Here is a 7,265-nt window from a genome sequence, read left to right as displayed (position 1 = left end):
AACTTAGGGAATATATTTTCAAAAGGACAAAAGACCTTCAAGAAGCTCATAATCTGGAAAGGGAAGCAATAGGTAGCAAATGTGTGTGTGTGTGTGTGTGTGTGTGTGTGTGTGTGTGTGTGTGTGTGTGTGTGCGCGCGCGCCTGCCTTATCCAGGATAAATAGGAAATAATTTTTAAAGGAAAGGTGTCAGAATTTACAAGGATTGTAAAATATCGGATTTTAGTTGGTACTTAAATAAAGCCAGTAGGTAGAGATGAGAAGAGTAAGTATTCCAAGCATGGTGGAAAGCTAGAGAAATTGCCTAATACTGAGAGATGAAGGATTCTGTCTAAGGAACATCAAGGAGGCCATTGTTAACTGAATTTAAGAGTATATGACTTGCATTTCCCATTTGATAATGATCAAGAGATATGAACAGTTTTCAGATGAATAATCAAAGGATCTATAGCCATATGAGCTTTAAGTTGGAAGAATTTACTATTAATTGGTAGAATGCAAATTGAAACAATTCTGAGATACTACCTCATACCTATTAGGTTGGCAAATAGAACAAAAAAGGATAATGACAAATTTGGAGGGGATATGGGAGAAAATGAGACAAAGGGCATATGGAACTGTGTGTACCCTTTGACCTAGCAGTGCTACTACTATATCTGTATCCAAAAAAAAGAGATTTTTTTTTAAAAAGGAAAAGGATCAATATATACAAAAATATTTATAGCAGTTCTTTTCTGGTGGCAGGGAGTTGGAAATTGAAAGGATAACCATAAATTGGGAAATGGCTGAACAAATTGTGGTATGTGATTTGATGGAATATTATTATGTTTTAACAAATGATAAGCAGGATGCTCTCAGAAAATCCTATGAAGACTTACATGATCTGATGCAAAGTGAAACGTAGGTTGCACAAAGTAACAACAATATTGTAAGATGATCAACTGTGAATGATTTATCTATTCTCAGGAATACAATGATCCAAGACAACTTTGATGGACTTATGATGAAAAATGCTAGCCATTCCTAGACAAGACCTGATGGCATCTGAATACAGATTGAAGCATATTTTTAATTTTATTTTTCTTGAGAGGTTTTTTTTTTGGCTTATGTTTTCTTTCACAATATGATTAATATGAAAATGTTTTGAATGCCTGCATATATATAATCTATATCAAATTGCTTATCTTCTCAATAAGGAAGGTAGGGAGAGAATTTGGAACTCAAGAATTTTTAAAAACTGTCAAAAACTGTTTTATATATAATTGGTGGAAAATAAAATACTACATAAAAAGTTTAAAGTACATGGCTTGGAATAAAGAATAAAAAGGCCGGAGAGTACAGGGAAACCAAGATTTTGAATGCTAAATAAGGCTTTGTATATTGGTTTTGAAGATGATAGGGAACTACTAGAATTATTGAGTATGAAGGAGTAAGAGAGATCATGGTAGACATAAGCTTTAGGAAAATCTTTTTGGCAGCTGAATGGAGGATGTATTAAATTAGGGGAAAGACTTGCCCAATAGGTTAGTGAGGTGATAAGAATCTGCAATAGAATGGCAACAGTATCAGAGGAGAAAAGGTTGAATATTTGAGAGATGTTACAAAGGTAAAATTAAAAGGCCTTGGAAACAAATTGGATACGGAGAATGAGAGAAAATGGAGAGATGACAATTAGACTGGGTTGAAAAACTGAGGCCAGGGGGGTGATATTGCTCTTTAGAAGAACAAGGAATAAAGTATGGTGGGAAAGGTTTAATAGAGTTAACATAAAGTTGGTAAGTTTAACTGGATGTTTACAAGAGCTATCTGAAAGGCAGATGGAAATATAAAACTGGAAGTCAACAGAAAAGCTAAGGCAAGATAGGTAGGTCTGAGAATCATTAGTGTACGGATAAATTCACAGGAACTGATGAGATCACCAAGTAAAGAAATATAGGGAAAGAATAGAAGAAAGTTCAGGGCAGAGCCCTATAGGACACCTACAGTTAGAAAGCTTGACCTGGATGAGGATTCAGCAAAGATGACTAAGAAGAAGGGGCACTAGAGGTAGGAGAAAAACCAAGAGAATGATCTTACAAAAACTTAGAAGAGAGTATCAAGGAGAAGAGGATAATCAACAGTGTCAAAGGCTGCATAGAGCTTGAGTAGTAGTAATCTTAGAAGTGTTTGATTTGGCACAGCCTCAGCTTAGTGGGGCTTGGATCCTAGCCCAACCAGGAGGTTGCAGTGCTTATGCTCAGGCATAAAAAGGTGACATTGTTAAAATTGCATTTTGTTTTGGTCCCTGACCACTTCCTGCTCTAGTTAGAACAGTAAATAAGTTAATAGGTTGCAGTATAAAATAACAATAGCAGGAAGTTAGATTGCAAAGGGGAAGTCACTTACAGACTGTCCCATAGATCAAGGGAATATGACAGTTCATTGCCAGACCTTATATGTTAAATCGGGGAAAGTCAAATGGACTTTGCTGTAAGAATTGCCCATACTATGCAAGCTTCTAATAAGCTCCAGACCAAGAGAATACCAAATATTGTTGATAACTTTTAGATGCTATAGATATGTTTATGTTAATCAACTAACACTAAACTTTTCCTGATAACCTTGTGGAGATTTGGATATGCTAATGAATTAACCTCAAAGAATTACTCTGTCCCCCACTAAAACTCTATGAAAATGAGACCCCAAACTCCTGTTCCTTCAAAGGAAAAAAAAAAAACTTCCATCTCCTCAGGTCCATGCTTTTTGAATACTCCTAATTCTGATCTGTGGTTATATAAGCGACTATTCCTATCTTCATGCTCTTCCCTATCCTACCTGTCTTTCTTCACTATCCCATCTCAATACTGTTTGACTCTGTACATCTGCCCCTGTTGTGCCATTTGTCTCTGAACTTTCTGTGTCATTTGTCCTTGTACCTTCTGTGCCTTGTTGAAGTGTGTTTAAGGCATTACTCTCCACTGCCATCATGGTATTTCCTAGCAAGAACCCAAAGAATCAATCATTCCTGTCCTCATTTAATAATCCCATAAATTAATTAGAACATCAGGGGCACTCTCAATCCCTGGAGAAACTCGCAGGTCCTAGCATGGAGTAGGACAAGGAGAATTTGTCTAGAAGAGGATTCAGCCCTGTCATATGGGAGAGCAATATCTAGGATCCAATAACAGTAGAATGAGCAGCAGCAATAGGTCTTAGCAGAATGAGCTGTATGTACCATGTCCATGGTAGGCTTCTTCTTAGTATAATCTGGAATTGATAGGGCTCCTACACATTGATTGCCATATAGTTCTCAGTCTTCAGAGAATACCTTCTCAAATAGGGTTTGGATGGCCAAGTGTTGGAATTATTGCAAGGTGCTTTACTTTCTAATAATGAAGGGAAGATAAACACTTTTAAGTTTAATTTGGTGTTTTTAACATTTTCCTCATCACTTTTTCAAGCACAGAAATGAATAATACAATAAATTAAGCCCTCATGTGTAGTATTTGCCCATTTCCAAGGTATAAATGCTCACAATGAAAATTTAACAATCAAATCTGATGTTAAACTTGCTTTAGCAAACCTTAGGTATAGGGGAAGTCTTAATATTGATCTGGGTGACAGGAAAAGCTATATGCAAGAGGGTATTGACCTCTTCGTTATTTTACTACAGGTGCCCCTGATCCATAATAAGGATCAATGACTATTCTGGAAGTGCCATTATTTATATTCCAACCCTAATAGTCCTTATGGTGCTCCTGCTCATTATCACCATATTATCTTGGGAGACATAGAGGTAATTACAAAGATTTAACATCATCTACCATACGTAATCCTTTTGAAGCAAAGAGGCAAAGTTTGGAATTTCAGGTTTTCATTCTATTCCATAATCTGCACTTGTTAAATTGTTTAGTGTCTTTGTTGATGTGTTTCTGATTTTCTTTTTCTTAACCTTCTTCAGTGCTACTTATACCAAGTTTCTCACATCCCCAAGGTCAAGGCTGTCTTGTAATTGTCCTAGGTCATTAAGTGGTTAATTAAAAAGATCTTCTAGAAGACCTTTGAGACTTTTCCCACCAAAGTATAGGATGTCATAAGAGCAACATTTACCCCTTTAAAAAACATTTACTCCTAAAAATAGAATGAAAGTAAAGAATTGGAAACAAAGTAGATACTTACTGATTGTGGAATAGCTGAACAAATTATCAAATATGTGAAACCTGAGTCCCAAAATTCATTGGCAAAGGACTCTCCTCAATGATGGAGTTCAATACACCAATGGTGGTATCCTGAGCCTGTGTGAGCAACAAGGTGGAGTTGGCAAAAGTGGAAAAGAGAGATTCAGTCTCTTTAAGTTCACGAGTCTCTTCATATCTCTTTAATCTTTTCAGGCTTCAAGTACTTTTGGCTTCCATATTCAAGAGAAAAGATGTATGATACCAACCCCACTTCAGGTTGCTGAAGGAAAAAATTTGAGAAGAAACTGACAATAGAGAAGCTGACAGTCTCCATCATGTCCCTGTTGTAAGATGGCTATACTAGAGACTTGGGGGAATATCTTGAAATGACCAATATTAATTTTGTATCATTTTCTCTGCTTAAGTCATTATTCTCAGTCTCTAAAACTTGATTCAGAATTTATCTGATCTGTAATGTGTTAAATTTAAAAATCTATCTCTCCTGCTAATCATTATTCTATTTATGCCTCAAGGAATTTAGCAAGGGGGATTCTGTGTGAACAAAAGAAAATCAGGTCTAACATCTTTACACCAATAAGCTATCCAAGAATGTCTGATTTGCTGTCTAAAAATCTGACTTACTGTTTTTTAACTGGACTCAAACAATGAATACTTCTTACTCTCAAGAAAGAAGGGAGTCTTTGGTAGTTCTCAACACCAAACTTGTAACCAAACATATTTTTCCTGTATCTCACCTATTTAACCAATCATTTGCCCTCAAATCTATCATGTCATCTACTTTATTCTTCTCTTTGTCCTATACTCCCCAAGTCTCTAGTATAGCCATCTTACAACAGGGACATGATGGAGACTGTCAGCTTCTCTATTGTCAGTTTCTTCTCAAATTTTTTCCTTCAGCAACCTGAAGTGGGGTTGGTATCATACATCTTTTCTCTTGAATATGGAAGCCAAAAGTACTTGAAGCCTGAAAAGATTAAAGAGATATGAAGAGACTCGTGAACTTAAAGAGACTGAATCTCTCTTTTCCACTCTTGCCAACTCTACCTTGTTGCTCACACAGGCTCAGGATACCACCATTGGTGTATTGAACTATTAACAGAAATATGTTGCCTGTCAATGCAGAGGTCAATGAAACAATCCATTGACCTCTGCATTGACAGGCAACATATTTCTGTTAATAAATGTTATTCTGTAAATGGTCAAAAGATGAGTACAGACAATTTTCAGATTAAATTAAAGCTATTTCTAGTCATATGAAAAAATGCTCTAAATCACTATTATTAGAGAAATGCAAATAAAGACAATTCTGAGGTACCATTTCACACCTCTCAGATTGGCTAAGATGACAGGAAAAGATATAATAAATGATAAATATTGGAGGAAATGTAGGAAAATTGGAAAATTGGAATACTAATGCATTGTTGAGAGAGTTGTGAAATGATCCAACCATTCTGGAGAGCAATTTGGAACTATGCCTAAAGGGCTATGAAACTGTGTATACCTTTTGATCTAGCAGCGTTTCTATTGGGTCGGTAACCCAAAGAGATCATAAAAGAGGGGAAAGGATCCACACTTGCCAAAATATTTATAGCAGCCCTTTTCATAGTGGCAACAAACTGAAAACTGAGTGGATTTCCTTCAATTAGGGAATGGCTGAATAAGTCATTAGGAATTAAGGAATGTAATAGAATATTATTGTCCTATAAAAAATGATGAACAGGTTGATTTCAGAAATGCCTTTGAGAGATTTACAAGAACTGATGCTAAGTGAAGTGAGAAGAACTAAGAGAACATGATGCACTGTAACAAAAAGATTATGTGATGATCAACTGTGATGAAATTGACTCTTTTCAACAATGAGATTATTCAAGGCAATTCCTACTTCTGATAGAATGTGCCATTCACAAGCAGAAAGAGAGCTATGGAGACTGAATGTGGATATTGTTGTTAGTTTGGTTTTTTTTTGCTTGCTTGTTTTTTCTCCTTTCTCATGTTTTTTTTTTCCTTTTTGAGCTAATTTTTCTTGTGCAAAATGATAAATATAGAAATATGTTTAGAAGAATTACATATGTTTAATCTATACCAGATTGCTTGCTGTCTTGGGGGGAGAAAAAAATTCAGAACAAAAGGTTTCACAAAGGTGAATATTTAAAATGATCTTTGCATATATTTGGAAAAATTAAAAAAAAAAGTTATCTTGCTCAAAAAAATTGCCTCAGTTTATTCTCTTCAATTTCACTTGTGAAAATTTGGTGGCAACAGTGAAATAGGAATAACAGCTTCTCTCAGACCCTTATCAAAATCTTCCCTATTTATTTGGGCCTACATGAAACTAAGGAAGAGCTTCTGTTAGGAGTTCTATGGCTGTGGATAGGCTCTTTCCCTGTTTATAAAACTCAGATCTTCTCCAGATAGGAAAGGTAAGTATTATATGTTTTATTTCTGTTTTGATTTGATTGTTTCTATTTGTACAGTTATAGTTTTTGAATCTGGAAATTATTTAGATAGAAAGTTAGAGTGAGGGGAACAACAAAAGTTGTACACAAAGTCCTTGACACTGTAATCCCTAGTAGGGGCTGAAATCAAAAATTAGGTACTAATCTTACACAATTCCTTTGACAATCTGACATGATTGAAAACTTTGGTTCTAATAAAACTGGACTTTAGTTAGTGATTCTTTAGTACCTTGAATTAAACCAAATTTATTGCCAAAATGCGGTGTGTGTGTAAACAAGAGACAGACAGACAGACACGCGCACACACACACAGAGTCAGGCAGAAAGAGACAGAGAGAGAGAAAGAGAGAGTACTCATACTAGTAAGGGAATATGTAAAGATAGTCATTGGCATTTAGTTAAATTGAACCAGTAAAATATGTCTTTGTGCAGAGGAGGCAAATTAGCAGTAAAAGTAAATGTTTAGAAGATGGGTAACTACAGCTTCACCTGTGTCAACCATCAGCCTCCAACCTGTGGGTGGTCAGAGCTAAACAAAGCAGGTTATAGACAAGATTGTCAGGAATCAAACAGAAACAATTTCAAAATAATAAAAACAGGTTTGCAAATTCAATTTCTCCTGAGAAGAGGA

At 35.6% G+C, this 7,265-nt stretch overlaps 1 long non-coding RNA gene across 1 annotated transcript; it reads left to right on the top strand.

Annotated features, from left to right (window-relative positions):
- Window positions 1-1,958: 1,958 nt before the first annotated feature.
- On the top strand, window positions 1,959-6,388 carry LOC141541394 (uncharacterized). Its single transcript, XR_012481769.1, has 3 exons — window positions 1,959-2,046; window positions 4,371-4,994; window positions 5,278-6,388. It is a non-coding gene; the product is annotated as an uncharacterized LOC141541394 (long non-coding RNA).
- Window positions 6,389-7,265: the final 877 nt, after the last annotated feature.

This window comes from Sminthopsis crassicaudata, chromosome 4 (assembly GCF_048593235.1).
Source record: "Sminthopsis crassicaudata isolate SCR6 chromosome 4, ASM4859323v1, whole genome shotgun sequence".
Taxonomy (NCBI): domain Eukaryota; kingdom Metazoa; phylum Chordata; class Mammalia; order Dasyuromorphia; family Dasyuridae; genus Sminthopsis; species Sminthopsis crassicaudata.
Note: the sequence above shows the minus strand (reverse complement) of the source record. Positions and strands in the feature narration are given on the sequence as shown.